We start from the raw sequence: 18,321 nt of genomic DNA on the forward strand, positions 1-18,321 counted from the left end.
GCCCCTGCTAGGGCAGCGCGTGGAATGGCCGAGAGCGTACCGCTTTAATGGGCGAATAGCCCAACCCTTGGAACATACGACAGCCCCAGGTGGCGAAGAGCCGATATTGTTATTTTACACCAACTATAAGAAAGATTGTAGAAAGGGGGGGTTGAATACAATCTTTTACAAAATAAAAGATTCAAGAACAAACACTTTAAAACAGCAAAACAGAAAAACACCAAGTATTAAAATACGGGTGGATTGAATGATCCACCCGTGAGATTTTATATTGAAGAATCCGTGGATTGATTACAATTCGCACAGCTGCAGGTTCATCACTTGAACAGTTTCTAACTCTCAGAATTTCTCTCAAGTTTTTCGAACAAGTTCAACTGATGCTACTAACTTGGTTATATACTCCAAGTTTTACAAAGCTTTTAACTAGAATACAAATTGCACTCTAATCTAAACAATGCTGCACATCTTTGTCTTATGCATGCTTTCTGAGATGTCTTCATCTTTGACCATCATCTTGATTTGATCCAGATTGCATTGCATGAGATAAGAATGTTTCTGGCTCTTCTTTATTTTCCTAATTAGGCTTCCATGTCTATTTTAGTGTAATTCGATCCATGTGATTTGTCAGACTTAAGCTTTAGTCGCTTTCAACTGCTCTTTGCTTCATCAGTTGAAAGCTCCTTCATCAGTTGAACGAATTACAGACTTCATCAGTTGAATGCTGTTCCAGTCTCATCAGTTGAATTCCTTAGCACCATCAGTTGAATACTTTGTCTTCAGTTGAATGCTTGGTCATCATCAGTTGAAACATGATCCAGTCTTCATCAGTTGAATAGTTACATCTCATCAGTTGAATATCCTTCATTTAGATAAAATTTCATGGCATTGGATATTTACAATTGGACATCCTATTCTACCCATCCGTTGATAATTCTCAAAGATAAGAAGTATAACAATTACAACTGAAATTTTGATAAAGATTCTAAATAAAACATGTTACAAAGTGTTTATGTTATCATCAAAAATTATTGATTCCTAACAATCTCCCTCAATTTATGACTGGAGAAGATGCAGACATAAATTATACACTTGATGATAACAAAACACAAATTAAAATAAAATGCAGAACTTAAATACAAGAGTTGGAAGAATTACAGATGATTGTGCTCCTCTAGACTGAGCAGATTACTTATTCCTAAAAGATCTTCTTCTTCTGGACTTAAGTTTTTCTTCAAGTATATCAATCTGTTTCTGAAAGATCCTGTAAAACCACTCTTCATCACTGTCCTGTCTGTTGAGTTTGGATTGGAGAGTCTTCAGAGTATTCAATCTAGCAACCTTGAGTTGACCCTTAGGTCTGAAAAATCTCCTAACACCTTGACTGTCCCTGAACTCCATAATTGGGGTTGGTTCATGATGAATTTTCTTTCCAGTGTAGGGGATTTTCAGCCTTCTTTGTAGACTAGCATCTGAGGATAATTCCGTCCTGATTTCAAGAATTCTCTTCAACACCATCTGCTTGGCCGGTGGTGTAAATCCTCATGTCCTCTTCATGGAAGCATGGATCTTTGTTAGAGAACTAAATCCTTCAGAACTCAGAAACCTGTGAAGAGGCCAGGTGACATCACCTTTGCTTTTGTAAGAGAATATCAATCTTTCAGAAAGCTTTGAAGTTGCATCTATTCCTCTAACTTCTTGAAGATCATCCAACTCATAAATTTCTTCTATATTAGCAATGACAAGATAGTCATCTGGATTTTCAGGTTCTTTTGGAGGTTTTGGAGGGTTAGCCATTCTTTTTGCCACAGTCTTCACTTTCCTCTTTGGCTTTGGAGTTTCTTGAACAAGGAAGGCTGAGATTGGAATATTGTCAAGATCAATTGGCTCCTCCTTTGGCATAATTGGCTCATCATGGAAGTTGACATCTGGATGCATCACTGTGGTGTCTTTGATTGGAGAAGAAGGCTTTGAGATTGGTATAGATTTTTCTGGCACTTCTTCTCTTCTCTTAGCATCCTCAGGCATCTTTGATCTAGACTTAATTCTCTTCTTCTTTGGAGGATTCTCAAGAGCAATTCTATTTTCACTTTGAAGTTCAGCTGCCAACTCCTCCTCCAGCTCAATTGCATATCTTTCATCATCCTCTATTTCTTGATTTTCAGAGAGTTGAGATTCATATTCTTTTCTTTCACATTCTCTGGCCACCTCTTCAGCTTTTGCAAATGAGTAATGAGGATGGCCAGTTCCAATGAATAGCTTTTGGCCTTCTCTGTAGATGATGACAAAGTGAGCTTTTAAAGCCACATCTGTAGAGTCTTTGTAGCTCTTGATTTCTTGGCCCAAAAGCTTGTATTCATTTTTGTCAGGCCTGGCTGGTGGAAAGTAAATTGAACTTGAGTCTTTGCCAGGCCTAGAATATCCACAACTGTTTGGAAATAATGTGGCCTTGAATTCATTCAAAGTTGATGGCTCACCCTTTTCTTTCTTTGAAGGCATAACGATTTCGGGTGTGATTACCCTAAGAATTGTAGTTGTGGTGGGAAAAGACGTTGGAACTGTTGTGGCTGCAGAAGTAGATTGTGAAGTTGCAGAAGGTTTCTTACCCAACAGAGCCAATCTCTTCTCAATAGAGTCCAGAGCTTCAAGTCTTTCAAGCTTCTTCTTTTCTTTCTCAGTATGGAAAGGAGGAGGAATTCTGCTTACCAACTCTGCAGGAGTAGGCAAGGGTTCTTTCTCCCCCTTTTTGTTAGCATCAAGTGTAGTGGAAGGACTGGGAAGTGAAATGCCAGATGCCAGAAGAAGATGTTGGAGAAGTCCAGTTTGCACTCTTTGGTGTTGGAGCATCTCTTCCATCCTTGAATTTAAAATTTGAACATTGTCTTCCAGAGCCTCCACTTGCTTTTCTAACTGAGCTTGCTTTTTCTCAGTGACAGATGTTGCAGATTTGACTTGAGCAGGAGTCTTCTCATCAATCTGTTTGGATAGATCAGTTTTAACAGAAGTGATGAGAGAGTTGAGATGCTCTACTTCTTTCTGAAAGTGGAGAGATTGATACTTATGGAGTCTGAGATTGTCCATAGCCTTACTGGCAAGAGTAGCTGAAATAGATGGAGAAGAGGAAGAGCTCCCAGCTTGAGGTTGAAGTATGGATGAGGCTTGCCTTTGCAACTCCAGACTGACCACTGTTGCATTGGCAGACTGAATGGAGAGCCAAGAAGGAAGAGAAACTGCAGGCTCTTCACCAAGAGAATCCTCAAGAGCTTCATTGAGGTCTTCATCACTATTTTCATAATGAAAATCATCACCAGCATTGGCAGGCAGAGCTGAAAGTGCCTCCTTTGCTCTGAGCATGGATGATGTAGTGTGAATCAAATTTAGACTCCTCTCAGCTGCTTAATTGTCCAGTCTTGCAAAGGCTTCAATAGAGGGCATTCCATGAGTGAAAGTCTCAGGGTCTAGTGAAACACTATCCAATATGGATCTGTATTCAGCTTGATATTCTTGCTCACTAAACCCTTCATTGACACCTGCATTTCTCTCATAATCTCTCTGTTCTTGCATCAAGGGCTCCTCTTGGCTCACCACACAGCTCACCTCTCCCTCACTTACCCTTTCTAAAGGGCCACTCAAATTCTCTCCTTTTTCCTGGCTGGAAGAAATAGCCAGACTCTCCACTCCCTCTCCTTTTGCCAGCTCCCAAGGCTGCCTCTCCACTCTAGAGCTCACTTCACTCAGTCCTAGTAGTGTTTGAGCTATCATGTGATCAATTACTGTAGAGGATGGTAGATCAGTTGAAGTACCAGTAGTTGTCAACTGATGAGGGTATCATGTGATCAACTACTGTAGAGGATGGTAGATCAGTTGAAATACCAGTAGTTGTCAACTGATGAGGGACATCAGTTGAAACATGTATTAAAGAGGCTTTCAACTGATGAAGGCTGTTAAGCACATCAGTTCAAGGACAAACACTATTCAACTGATGAGGGAGATCAATTGAAGATAAGGAAGAAAAATGCAAAGAAGTTGTGACAGTTGAGTCTGTGGTGATTGATTTTGAATGTAAATCCACAGAACACATTGTCATAGAAGATGAAATTTGGTGAGAAAGATCCAACAAATCATCAAGCTGATGATGATCAATCTCAGAGAGGGGCTTCTCCATGAAATCTAAAGATGGAGAATTTACAAGTGTGGTGTGAATTAATTCCACATCCATAGAAGAGGTGGGGGATTGTGTTAGGACTGTAGAGATGGTGAGATCATGGATGTGTAAGATAGGTTGAGAAGTAGAAGGGGGCTGTGACTCCACATTTATTGGAGCCACATCAAGCTGACTTTAAGAAATTTCAGGCATAAAATCAAGAATTGATGCCTGAGTTTGTGTAGAGTACTTGGACTTGTCACCTTTGAGCTTCTTTCTCCTATAGGCTTTTATAGGTGACTGTGTGTCCCTCCCCCTCTTTTGATGTGTCCCTGGATGGGGACTATTTTCAATAGCAACATCCTTTTGGGAGGATGCTGCTAGGGATGTGCTTGAATCCTTGTTAATCTCTACAGTCTTTTGGGAGACTACAGAATGCTAGGCTGGTTATCACTCACCTCTCCAGCCTTATCCTTAGGGTTTCTTTTGATGTTCACCCTGTCCCTCCCCCTCACTTCCACCAATCACACTCCCCTCAGGTTTGTGTTTCTTGGTTTTTACAACAGGTGCCTTTTGGGAGGCACCTGAGGTTGGTTTAGAGGACTTGGATTTTGAAGGTTGTGCCACTTGTGTGGACTGTTGATGGGCCTCCTCAACAGCCCTGATGGCAGAAAGCAAAGAAGATGATGGTTGAGAAGGAGTAGAAAGAAAGCCATGTACCTCTTTTTCTTTTCCAGCTTCCATTATTGGCAGATAGACCACCTCTAAAGAGGGGTATAAGTTCATCCTTAAGAGGTCTTTGAACACCCTCTTTTCCTGCACAAAACTTGGAAGCTTGGCTTCCTGGTTAGTGATGACTAACTTATCATCAACATGATTTGCTAGCATCATCAAGAATCTAACATAATATATATTCTTAGGCCTATCAGTCCTATCACCTAACTTCTCCCCAATTTCATGGATCATCAAAGTACCAAAGTTAAAGTACTCATTGGTCAAGAACATATAAAGCATTTGCAGAATTTGAGAGGTAATAGCATTGAAATTACTAATTTTGCCAGAAAATATTTTAACAAAGGCATCACATAAGTAACTCCACTCTCTCCTAAGACCATTCCTCTCCATCTTACCTAAGGCATCAGTAGGCAAAACATAATTCATGGCATATAGCATACTAACCAGTTGAATATCAGAAGGCAAAGAATCAACAGTGTTATCAGGAATTCTAAAGCATGCATTCATAACATCACAGTTAATAACATGAATATTATTTTTAAGAGAGAAGGAAATAGTATCATCCTCACTGTTAAATTCTGCTGAAGTCCATATCTCTTCCACAACCTCATGATAGACAGTTGGAGTTGAGAGCATGGCATGAGAGAGTTGGCTTGCCTTGATAAACTCCATCATTTTATGAAACTCTTTCTCCTCTACCGCCTTGGTGTCCACAAAGGAGGCAAAGTTGTTCTTTTCATAAATGAAGTTAGTAGGAGAAGTGTATTTCTTCATTGGCGCCATTGCAGTTACAGAAAAAGCTTGAAGAAGATGAAACTTGTTTTTGCACAGAGAGAGAAGGGGGGTTTGTGAATTCGAAAGAGTGTAATGAAAAGAAATAAAAATAAACTAAAACACTTAAATACTTTCTCAGAAAATTGATGTGATTGGCTGAGAAATTACCGTTGATAAGATATAACTCTTATTTAACTCTACAAAAATGACACACACACGATCGTATGTATAAAGTAGAGGGGAGATAAAAGTAATTTCAACGGCTCAGATCTGATAATAGTTTCAACGGATGAAATAAGCGCCTCTTTAAACTTCTTACTCAACTGATGATGATCAGTTGAAAGTGTTTTCAACTGATGTCATCAGTTGAAAGAAAAACAAAACAATAGAGTATTGTTTCAAACATCAGTTGAAACAATTTCACTATTTCATCAGTTGAAATATTTCACATCCTATCCAGAATCATAACTAACTTGATTTTGAGAAATTAAAATTAGTCAAATTCTGGCTGCCAAATTACGGAAAAATTCACTATAAATTAGGAAAGATTTAACATACCTAATTACTTACCAACCTTGTGAATGTGGATTCATCAAGAGGCTTTGTGAAAATATCTGCAATTTATTCTTCACTTTGAACAAAATGCATTTCAACTGTACCAGCCATCACATGTTCTCTTATGAAGTGATATTTGATGTCAATATGCTTGGTTTTTGAATGCTGCACTGGATTTTCAGTTATAGCAATAACATTGGTGTTGTCACATAATATTGGGATTTTTGAGAGATTTAAACCATAATCAAGTAATTGATTTCTCATCCACAATATTTGTGCACAACAACTTCCAGCTGCAATGTATTTAGCCTCAGCTGTAGAGGTTGAAACAGAGTGTTGATTTTTACTAAACCAAGAAATCAGCCTATCTCCAAGAAATTGACATGTGCTTGTTGTACTTTTTCTATCAATTTTGCATCCTGCAAAATCAGCATCTGAATATCCAATTAGATCAAATCCAGAGTCTTTAGGGTACCAAATACCAAGATTTGGTGTTCCCTTAAGATATCTGAATATTCTTTTTATAGCAATAAGATGTGATTCTTTAGGATCAGCTTGAAATCTAGCACAGAGGCATGTAGAGAACATAATATCTGGTCTACTAGCTGTCAGATATAAAAGAGAACCAACCATGCCTCTATAATTAGAGATATCCACAGATTTCTCATTAGGACTTAACTCCAATTTAGTGGCAGTTGGCATAGGAGTCTTAGCTTCTTTGCAATCCATTAAATCAAACTTCTTAAGTAGATCATAAATGTACTTAGTTTGATTTATGAATATACCTTTCTTTACTTGTTTAACTTGTAAACCAAGAAAGTAGGTGAGCTCTCCCATCATGCTCATTTCATACTGAATTTTCATTAGATTAGCAAACTTTTTGCAAAGTTTCTCATCTGTAGAATCAAAAATTATATCATCTACATAAATTTGAACTAAAATAAAAGCACCATTTACATTTCTGTAAAATAATGTTTTATCCACTGTTCCTCTAGAAAAATGATTATCTAATAAGAATTGAGATAGAGTGTCATACCATGCCCTTGGTGCTTGCTTTAAACCATAAAGTGCTTTCAATAAGAAGTAAACATACTCTGGAAATTCTGGATCTTCAAAACCAGGAGGCTGACTCACATACACCTCCTCTTCTAGTTCACCATTTAGAAAAGCACTTTTGACATCCATTTGATAGACCTTGAAGTTTGCATGAGCAGCATAGGCCAAGAAGATTCTTATGGCTTCCAATCTTGCAACTGGTGCAAATGTCTCATCAAAATCAATTCCCTCAGATTGAGAGTATCATTTAGCCACAAGCCTTGCTTTGTTTCTGGTGACAACTCCATTCTCATCCATTTTGTTTCTGAATACCCACCTTGTGCCTACAATTGTTCTATTTTTGGGCTTGGGTACCAGCTTCCATACTTTGTTTCTCTCAAATTGATCTAATTCTTCTTGCATGGCAAGAACCCAATCAGCGTCTTTGAGAGCATCTTCTATTACTTTGGGTTCATCCTGTAAAAGAAATGCACTGTGTAAACACTCATCTTGAGTAGCTCTTCTTGTTTGTACAGATGCATTTGCATCTCCAATAATTAGTTCAAAAGGATGATCCCTTGTCCATTTTCTCTGAGGTGGAAGTGATTGTCTTAATGATGTAGCTTCATTGTTATAGTTCAGATTACCATGTTGAAAAGCTCCCCCTAAATTTGATATCTCATTATTTCTGGATTGATTGAAATTTTGAGACATTCTTTCAACTGATGATTCTTGAGGAGTTTCAACTGATGCTTCCAAAGTTGTTTCAACTGATGCTTCAGTTGAGTTTCCAATGGCAGTTGTCTCTTGTGTCAGAATCTCACCAGTTGGAATATTAACTCCAGGATTAATTCCAGCATTTTGAACAGAATCATCATAATCATCATCACTGTCATATAGATCACCTTCACCTTCATTCTCAAATCTGAGATTGTCATGAAATCCTTCATCTGTCAATCCTTGAATCTTTTTATCATCAAAAACTACATGAATTGATTCCATAACAATGTTGGTTCTCAGATTGTATACTCCAAATGATTTTCCATTAGAATATCCAACAAAGATAGCTTCATCTGCTTTGGCTTCAAATTTTCCAAGATTTTCACCTTGATTCCTTAGAACATAGCACTTGCATCCAAATACATGAAAAAAGCTAATTGTTGGCTTCTTTCCCTTGAAGAGTTGAAAGGAAGTTATATTGTGAGGTTTGGTAATTAGAGAAATATTTTGAGTAAAGCAAGCAGTGTTCACAGCTTCAGCCCAAAAATAGGTTGGAAGTTGAGCTTCATTAATCATGGTTCTTGCAGCCTCAATGAGAGTTCTGTTTTTCCTTTCGACCACTCCATTTTGTTATGGAGTTCTTGGTGCAGAAAACTCATGAATAATTCCCTTATCTTCACAAAATTCTTTCATCAAAGAATTCTTGAATTCTGTCCCATTATCACTTCTTATTCTTTTAACTTTGACATCTGGATTGTTGTCTAATGCCTTGATATGATTGATAATGATTTTCCCAGCTTCATCCTTAGAATGCAGGAAGAAAGTCCAAGTAAATTTTGAAAAATCATCAACAATCACTAGACAATATTTCTTCTTTCAAATGGACATAATATTGACTGGTCCAAACAAATCCATATGCAAAAGCTGAAGAGGTTTCACAATTGATAAAAGAGGCTTGCTTTCGAAAGAGCTTCTCTTTTGCTTTCCTTATTGACATGCTGCACACAGACCAACTTTGGAAAATTCCAGCTTTGGAATTCCTCTTACCAAATCCTTCTTGACTAACTCATTCAATGTCTTGAAATTTAAATGAGACAATCTTTTGTGCCATAGCCAACTGTCATCTGAGCTTGCTTTGCTGAGAAGACAAGTGATTGATTCAGACTTGACAGAATTGAAGTCAGCTACATACACATTTCCTTTTCTTTGTCCAATTAGTACCACATTGTTGTCATCTCCTTTGGTGACAACACAGGCTGCAGGAGTGAAATTGACCTTGTACCCTTTGTCACAAAGTTGGCTGATGCTAAGCAAATTATGCTTAAGACCATACACCAATGCAACTTCATCTATGATGACATTCTCGTTTGCTATCAAGCCATATCCCATAGTATATCCTTTGCTGTCATCTCCAAAGGTAATGCTAGGGTCAGCTTTCTCTACAAACTTTGTGAGCAGGGAAGAATCACCAGTCATGTGCCTGGAGCATCCACTATCTAAGTACCATAAATTCTTCTTATGGTTTCCCTGCACACATTTCCAAAAACAGATCAAGTTGAATTTGGTACCAGATTTGTTAGTCTTAACAGCTTTTCCTTCATTCTCAACTTTTCCCTTGGATTGAAGTGGTTCAATCTTTGGTTTTGGTTGAGAAATTGGAATTTCAACATTGCTTTTAAACACAGGCATTTGAGGCATACATACATTGTTTATACCATGCAGGTTTGAATGGAATTGAGGCATGTTAAAAGCATTGAAATATGGATTGAACATATATGGCATGCCAGGCTAAGAATATGAATTGTGAGGCAATAAACCAGGCATCATGTTCATAGCAGATAGGTTCATGTGAGGAACAGGTGGCATAGGAATAGGCAATGATAAATTAGGAGTAATCACAGTTTTACAATTAGCAGATAAGTGATTTACACTACCACATTTACTGCAAGTTTTCCTAGGAGCACTAGCATTGGGTGTGTAATTAGTGTGCTTATTGACTCCAATCTTACCATTTTTATTCCCCTTCTTCTTTTTAGTCTCTTCTGATTTAGGCTCACTAGCATCCAATTTCTTCTTGGTCTTGTTACTGGAATTGTGAATGTTGTTTACACTCTCACTAGTCTCAGAAGAATTATTCTCACCTTTGACAAAGTTCTTCTTAACAGGATCATATTTCTTGTTGAGTTTCTTGAGAACTTTCTTGTCAACTGATGAGTTTTTGTTCAACTGATGAATTTCATCAGTTGACGCTTTATTTTTCAACTGATGATCATCATCAGTATTCTCATCACTTGAATTGTTCTCAGAGATCTCAAGAGCTTTCTTGTTCCTTTTCCATTTATTCTCAAAAAAGGTTTCTCTACCTTGCATGTTGATGATGGAAACATCTCTCCCAGATTTCCATTTGGCAATTATTTCTTGTTCCTTATCAAGCTGTTTTCTTATGATCTCTTCTCTTTTTAAGACAGCCAAAAGATCATCTTTGGCTGTTTGACATTCAATCTTCAGTTTCTCAAACTCAATGAACTGAGTTTCCAGAGCACTGTTTCTATCACTAAGAAAGGTGTTAGCTTCCTTAATTCTACAGTTTTCCTTAGTGAGAGATTTTAAAGAGACATGCAAATGATATAATTCAGTAGACATTTCATTGATAATAGCATTGCATTCATCTTTAGTTAACTCTACTAACTTTGTAGTGAATACCTGACTCCTGCTTCCAGTGTTTTCTTCTTGATCTGTGGAGTTGGCCATTAGAGCAAGATTGACAAACTCCTCCTCATCATCAGAATCATCTCCAGTTGCCCAATCATCCTTTGTAATGAATGCTCTTTTTTTTTGCTTGAGAAGTTCATAATATTTCTTTTTGTAATCCATATGTTCACTGGACCTCTTCTCAGCTTTTGGCTTCCTGCATTCATTTGCAAAGTGACCTGGATTTCCACAGTTGAAGCACTTGAATTTGGATCTATCCACCATGCTTCTGTCAGGCTTGGAATTGCCTTTAAAAGATTTTGCAGGGTTGAAATTCTTCTTGAATTTCAGTTTGGAGAATCTTCTTGACAGGAAGGCCAAATGCTCATCAATCCCATCACTTTCTTCACCAGAATCAGCTACATCTTTTCCTTTTCCTTTGCCTGATTCTGAGCTCTCTTCTTTGACCAGCTTCTCAGTTTCTTCAACTTGAGATTTTCCTTTGTCCTTGACTGTATCATCAAGAGATGCAACTAAAGCCACAGATGAGTACCCTTTCTTTTGGCTTTTCTCTATCTCTTCATCTTGTTCCATTTCAAGCTCATAGGTCTTCAAAGTTCCATACAATCTCTCAAGAGTGTAGTCTTTGAATTCTTGAGTGTTTCTGAGAGAGACTGTCATGGGTTTCCATTCTTTGGGAAGAGCTCTCAAGAATTTCAAATTTGAATCCTTAACTTGATATATTCTTCCAAAAAGTTTCAGACCATTTAACAGTTTTTGAAATCTGTTAAATGTGTCACTTAAACTTTCACCAGCCTTGAAATGGAATGACTCATATTGTTGAATCAGCAGCTGCATTTTGTTTTCTCTTACTTGCTCATTCCCTTCACAGATAGTCCTGATGGTGTCCCAAACTTCTTTGGCAGTAGTGCGGCTGATAACACTATCAATCATTTCTTGATCCAAACCATTGAACAGAAGGTTCATGGTTTTCTTGTCCTTGTGCACTTCTTCAGTATCTTCTTGAGAGTATTCATGGATAGGTATTGGAATTATCTTGCCTACCATGTCTTCACCATCAGCTACAATACTTGTACAGACCTTCATGGGAACATGAGGTCCTCTTTCAATGCAGTTCGCATAACTCTCATCAATAGACAACAAATGCAGATGCATTCTAACTTTCCAGTGAAAGTAGTTATCTTTGTCAAGAACAGGAATCTTCACTCCAGCAACCTTCTTTCCCATCTTTCTCTAGCAGTGTTGATCTTTTTCCCTGTTTGTTGGGAACCTGGCTCTAATACCAATTGTTATTTTACACCAACTATAAGAAAGATTATAGAAAGGAAGGGGGGTTGAATACAATCTTTTACAAAATAAAAGATTCAAGAACAAACACTTTAAAACAGCAAAACAGAAAAACACCAAGTATTAAAATACGGGAGGATTGAATGATCCACCCGTGAGATTTTATATTGAAGAATCTGTGGATTGATTACAATTCGCACAACTGCAGGTTCTGTTAGGGTTATACTAAAATATTCGTTTGAAGTATATAACAATTATTTGAGAATCTTGAATGCATGTTTTCACATTGTCTGTATATTATATATTGTAGACAATCTAGTATCAAATGGGATAGCAGAAGATTAGATTGTCAGACTCCTTATATAATATAATAAAGGTTCACAGTCGAGGTGGTGTTAGACAAACCACTAGAACGGCATAAGTATTATTTGGAAATAGTTTATCTTGACTATTGAATAATACTTATATACTTTGTGTATATTGAACGGGATCAAAATAGTAGAATAATTGTTTCTTTAATTCTGACAATAAAGAACTAAGATTCTATAATGTTATTAATGCTTAAGTTCTTAATCCGGATATAGTGATTGACACTTGTATTTAATGCATATGCCTTGACTCATAAATTAAGTAATTTATTTTAAATTACGAATTTATGTATTGGGCAATGACATTATATACAGAGTGGGATATTGACTATAGAAGGAAACCGTGTCCGAAAAATATATTTGGGTGATGATGTCCTCTTGAAAGCTCATAAAGATAATTATGCTTTAGTCCTGCAGGCAGATTTGTTCTTGCATAATTATAAGGTTGAGTGGATGATCAAGGATAAAAGATATTGATTAAATTAATTGTCAGAAATTAATTTAATTAATGGACATGCGATATCTTAAACATGGGGAATTTATAAGCAATTAATATGGGAGCCGAATTAAATAATTAATTTACGGAATTAGGAAAGGTAGTGCAAATATTAGTTCTTTAGTGGATAGAATTAATATTTAATGACATTGGGCCTGGCCCGGAATGTCATTGGAAGGCCGGACCTAATGATCCATGATCCCTGCTGTAGCCTATATATATTCTCGTTCTCCTAAAGCTGAAAGACACACCAAAACGAATTAATCCTAGAGTCAGAGAGAGGCAGACGTTTTTCTCAAGGAGACAGCTAGGGTTTTGGGTTTTCGGAGCTTTAAGGAGAGGCACACCTTGGGAGATCGAAGGCCACACTTCGTCCAAGGAGAATCAAGGAATACAGTAGAAGACGTGGATTTGAATCGCTTGCGCCGTAGCGATTAAGGTTAATATTCTGTTCGAACTTTTAATTAATATCATAAAACGCAGGGCCAAGGTCCGATTGTTCCTACAATGGTATCAGAGCCAGGTTGCGGTTCTGCGATTTATGATATGTAGTCCATGTCATGATTATATATGCATGTATATAGTGATTCTGTGATGCAGGTCGTTGTCCACTATTATGGCCGTGTTTTAATTATTCTGTTATGTTTGGATTCCACGTGGTTTATCGTGGCTGTTGTAAATCACGAGGGTTGATCGTGATAGTTTAATCTTCTAATTCAATTTGTAATTGTTTTAGATTATGATTTGATGTAATAGAATAGGCTGGTTCGTCTGTACAATTAGTATGTAATTGTTTGATCAACGGGGCTGCAAGAAACAAGGATCTTCCGCTGCTGCGATTAGGGTTTCGGGGGTGCTGCACTGTTTTGGGCGTAACTTTTGCATACGATGTCCGATTTGGGCGAATGAGCACTTTTCGGAGCTCTCGAAGGAGGTGATTTCAAAGGTGTTTTTCGGGATTTTTCGAGGCATTCTGAGGCCGTTTAGGCCTCCAAACGGGCTCTCGAAGTTTTCTGGACAGATCTGGATTCTGACGAAGGATGAATTCGAAGCTGATTTTTCCGGGGCCATAATAGTGGATGTGCTTTATTATGATTCTTGATTATTGTTATCATGTGTTTCTTGTTTGTGTTGTTATGCCATGTGATACTAACCCTTCGCATGCTAGAATGACATGGACATAGGGATGTTTTTAATTAATGCTTTAATCATGCTAGTATGCTGCCATGTTATGTGTTCTTTATGTGTTCTTTATGTTGCTATAACCATGATAGTATGCATGTGGACTTCGAAGAAATAACATAGGGCGATGCATCTAGATTAAAATTCTCAAAGTAAATTCTAAGTGGGGGAGGGAGTTAATATGGTATTAAATCCCATGGTCTCCATCATTGTTTGTATGTAATTTAACATAAAGGCGAATATAAATTATGTATACGTCACCCATCGTGGCATGTAATTTATGGTGTCTAGAATGTTATAGATATTACTGGAACAAAGTTCTTAAATTAATACGAATAGATACGGATTTTCTTTATCTCTGATTTGGGGCGATTTCGAAGGCTTATGGGTATTAAGTGAGACCGATGTGACTCCTCCATTGCCTAGAAATCAAACCAGACACGAATATTGAATTAAAGTATTCTATTCCAGAAATATTGGAAGGTATATATGCCGCCCATCGTGGCGTACCAAGTTCCATAGGTTTCGGGTAATTTAAGATTTGATGATGGTATACACTTAGCTATGAAAAATAATATAGACCACCCCAATGTGGCTTATTGTTTAGTAATAGGACCGAAGTAACGTTTAAACAAATTTAGGTGGTATACATGTCACCCATCGTGACGTACCAGAAACTTATGGTGTTTAAACGTTAGTGCATTTAATTTTAATAATTGTTAGAGGAAACAATAGGACTTAATTTTTTATGCACCCTTCTTTATGTGTAATGTGATTTTTTCATGCATGATTCTCAGGATATAATGGGGTTTAATCCACTGTTCACTATACTTAAGGATAACAAACTTACCGGACCTAACTATATTGAATGGAAACGTAATTTGGACATTGTGTTGACTGCTGAGGAGTACAAGTTTTGCACTTATGAACCCAAGCCTGAGCAGCCCGCTGCTGATGCTCCTGATGAGGAGAAAGAGTATTATAAGCAGTGGACAAAGGCTGATGAGATGTCGCGAAGTTACATTCTGGCAGCAATGTCGGGTGTTTTGCAGCATCAGCATCAGGCTATGGCCACTGCTTCGGATATGCTCTTTAATCTCAAAGAACTTTTTGGAGATCAGAATAGGGCTGCTAGGCAAGTAGCCATGAAGGCTTTAATGAACACTCAGATGGCTGAAGGTACACCTGTAAAGGATCATGTTCTCAAGATGATGTCACATCTGAATGAGATAGAGATCCTTGGTGCAGAGCTTGACGGGGAAACCCAGATTGACATTATCCTTATGAGCTTGCCCAAGAGTTTTGAGCAGTTCCGCTTGAATTATAACATGAACAAGAGGCAGTATAGTCTTGCGGAACTGCTGACAGAACTTCAGGCAGCTGAAGGATTATTTCGCCAGAGTGTTCAAGTGAATGTGGCTGAGAAAGGTTCTTCCTCTAAGCCGAAAGGCAATAAGAAGAAGAAAAAGGCTCAGACACAGAAAGCTGTGAATGCAGTGGGAGTTCAAGGTGGTGTGAAAAAGTCTAAGGGGAAGTGCTACCGGTGCAAGCAGTCGGGTCACTGGAAAAAGGATTGTCCTCTTCCTAAGAAGACAAACGATACTGGTATGTCTCTTTCTCTAGTTACAGAAACATTTGTAGCGGCTATATCTACGAGCACTTGGTGTGTAGATACTGGAGCCACTGATCATGTTTGTAACTCTATACAGGGGTTCCAGCAATCCAGAATGCTTAGAGATGGTGAGATCTACGTGTTCATGGGAGATGCTACGAAAGTAGCAGTAGTTGCAGTAGGAGTTATTCATTTATCTTTTGGTTCTGATAGGATTTTGGTTTTGAACAATTGTCTTTATGTACCTTCTTTTAGAAGGAATTTGATTTCGGTTTCTAAACTTGCTATGGATGGTTATAATGTTTGTTTGGATCGTAAGGTTTCTATTTTGATGAATAAACGGATTATATGTTCTGGTACATTGCAAGACAATTTGTATATAATTAATCCTAGTCAACCCGCACTGCAACTACAACATAGGGTATTGAATAACACATCTTCTACCTCTAATAAAAGAAAGGAACCTTCTAGTTTGAACCAAACATATCTTTGGCACTTGAGATTAGGTCATATTAACTTGAGGAGGATTCAAAGACTGGTAGTAGACGGGCCTTTAGGCTCATTGGCAGTGGAGCCATTTCCAGTTTGTGAATCCTGCTTGGAAGGTAAAATGACCAATAGGCCTTTTAAGGCAAAGGGGAATAGAGCCAAAGAAGTGTTAGGATTGGTTCACTCTGATTTATGTGGACCTATGAATATCCAAGCAAGAGGTGGTTATGAGTATTTCGTCACTTTTATTGACGATTATTCTAGATATGGATACGTTTATTTGTTGCACCGTAAGTCTGAGTGCTTTGAGAAATTCAAAGAGTACAAGGCTAAAACGGAGAAGCGACATAATAAAAGTATCAAGTCACTACGATCTGATCGTGGTGGCGAATACTTGCTTGGGGAATTCAGGGAATATTTATCAGAGAATGGGATAGAATCCCAGTTGACTGCACTAGGCACACCCCAGCAGAACGGTGTAGCAGAGAGAAGGAACCGGACTCTTTTAGAGAGTGTTAGATCGATGATGAGTTATTCGGATTTACCCAAGTCCTTTTGGGGACATGCCTTAGAGACAGCAGCTTATCTTCTGAACTTAGTACCTTCTAAGTCGGTTCCTAAAACCCCTTTAGAATTGTGGACCGGGGACAAACCGAGTCTGAGACACATTCGGATATGGGGTTGTCCAGCACATGTGCTGAACAAGAACGCGACTAAGCTAGAATCTCGTACAGAAGTAAAGCTGTTTGTAGGCTACCCCATGGGAACAAAAGGTTATTTATTTTATAGTCCTAAGGATCGGGATGTCACTGTTAGCACCAATGCAAGATTCTTAGAGGAAGACTATATAATGAATCACAAACCCAAGAGTAGTATCGTTTTAGAGGAACTAGTGGGAGGGACGAATAATGAACCTGTAGTACAAGTAGAACAACCACAGCAGACTGTGCAACCGGTCACTAATACCGCACCAGTTCCTCGTCGTAGTGGGAGGGTTGTTCGACAGCCCGACAGATTCATGTTTTTGGGAGAGTCTTCGGACTTGGTCTCTAGTGAACATGATGATGATCCCCGGACATACGAAGAGGCAATACAGGACAAAGATGCAAGTCTTTGGCAAAAGGCAATGGATTCTGAGATGGAATCTGTTATGGATCAAAAATCGAGAGGTGAGCTTCGTGCTTTTTGACTGATCTCGCGAGTCGGAACTCAGACGGGTCCTCACGAGGTGCCTACGTATCTTCAGTGGGGTGAAGAATCAAGTCAAAAAACGTAGTTCTATTTTGGAGGGGTAGAGCCCTTTATATAGATGTCTCAGGGTTAGAGACTGATTAGAAGTAGGATCCCTGGTGTTAGAGTCCTTGTAGAAATAGGTATTTGAGTCAGAGATAGGATAGGACTGATCTCTGATCCTTATCTTGAGCTACTGGAGGTTATCTAGGACTCTAGATAGTTATCCACGAAACTCAGAGTTCTTGTAGGACTCTCGGAGTCCTGGACTCGTTAGTCAGACTCCTAGTAGGACTAGGATTCGAGTTCTGGGCCCTAACCGGGCTGGGGGCTCGTGCCTTGAGTTTGGGCAGCCCATGTTTCTCAAACATGGATGCCCAACGGGCTTTTTATAACCTCAATCTGCTAGCCACGAATTTTGGGTGATAAACCCAGAATCCGGGCCTTATATTCTGGCCTATAATCAAACCAGGGCTCAAAATAACCCAATAATTTTTAGGGCCAATTTCAGACCCATATCATTTGCCCCCCAACTTTGGATAAGTTTCGTAGAAACTTTTCTAAAGTTTTAGAGCATTTTCAATCACTTCTCGAGCCTATTCTGAGTAAGGTCAGCCATCTAGGCCGATTCTGGACTTCCCTTGGTCGATCCGAGGCATTTTGGGGGTACATCAAGTGTTCTGGGGCGCTTTTTGAGCGTTTTCCGGGCGCTTCCAGGGCGCTAGACCTCGCCCAGGTCGATTTAGGGCGCTCAGGGCGTCCAGGTTGACGCTGGCGCGCAACTCGGGCGCTCCTCGGGCGCTCAGGGGCGCTCGACCTCGCCCAGGTCGATTTAGGGCGGATTGGACGCCCAGGTCGATGCTGGCGCGCAGCTCGGGCGCTCATGGGCGCTCATGGGCGCCTAGGTCGACGCTCGCGCGCACCGTGGGCGCACCTTGGGCGCTTATGGGCGCTCACGGGCGTTAGGTGTTTTTTTGTCACCCAA

The sequence above is a fragment of the Daucus carota genome, chromosome 1 (assembly GCF_001625215.2).
Source record: "Daucus carota subsp. sativus chromosome 1, DH1 v3.0, whole genome shotgun sequence".
Lineage (NCBI taxonomy): Eukaryota > Viridiplantae > Streptophyta > Magnoliopsida > Apiales > Apiaceae > Daucus > Daucus carota.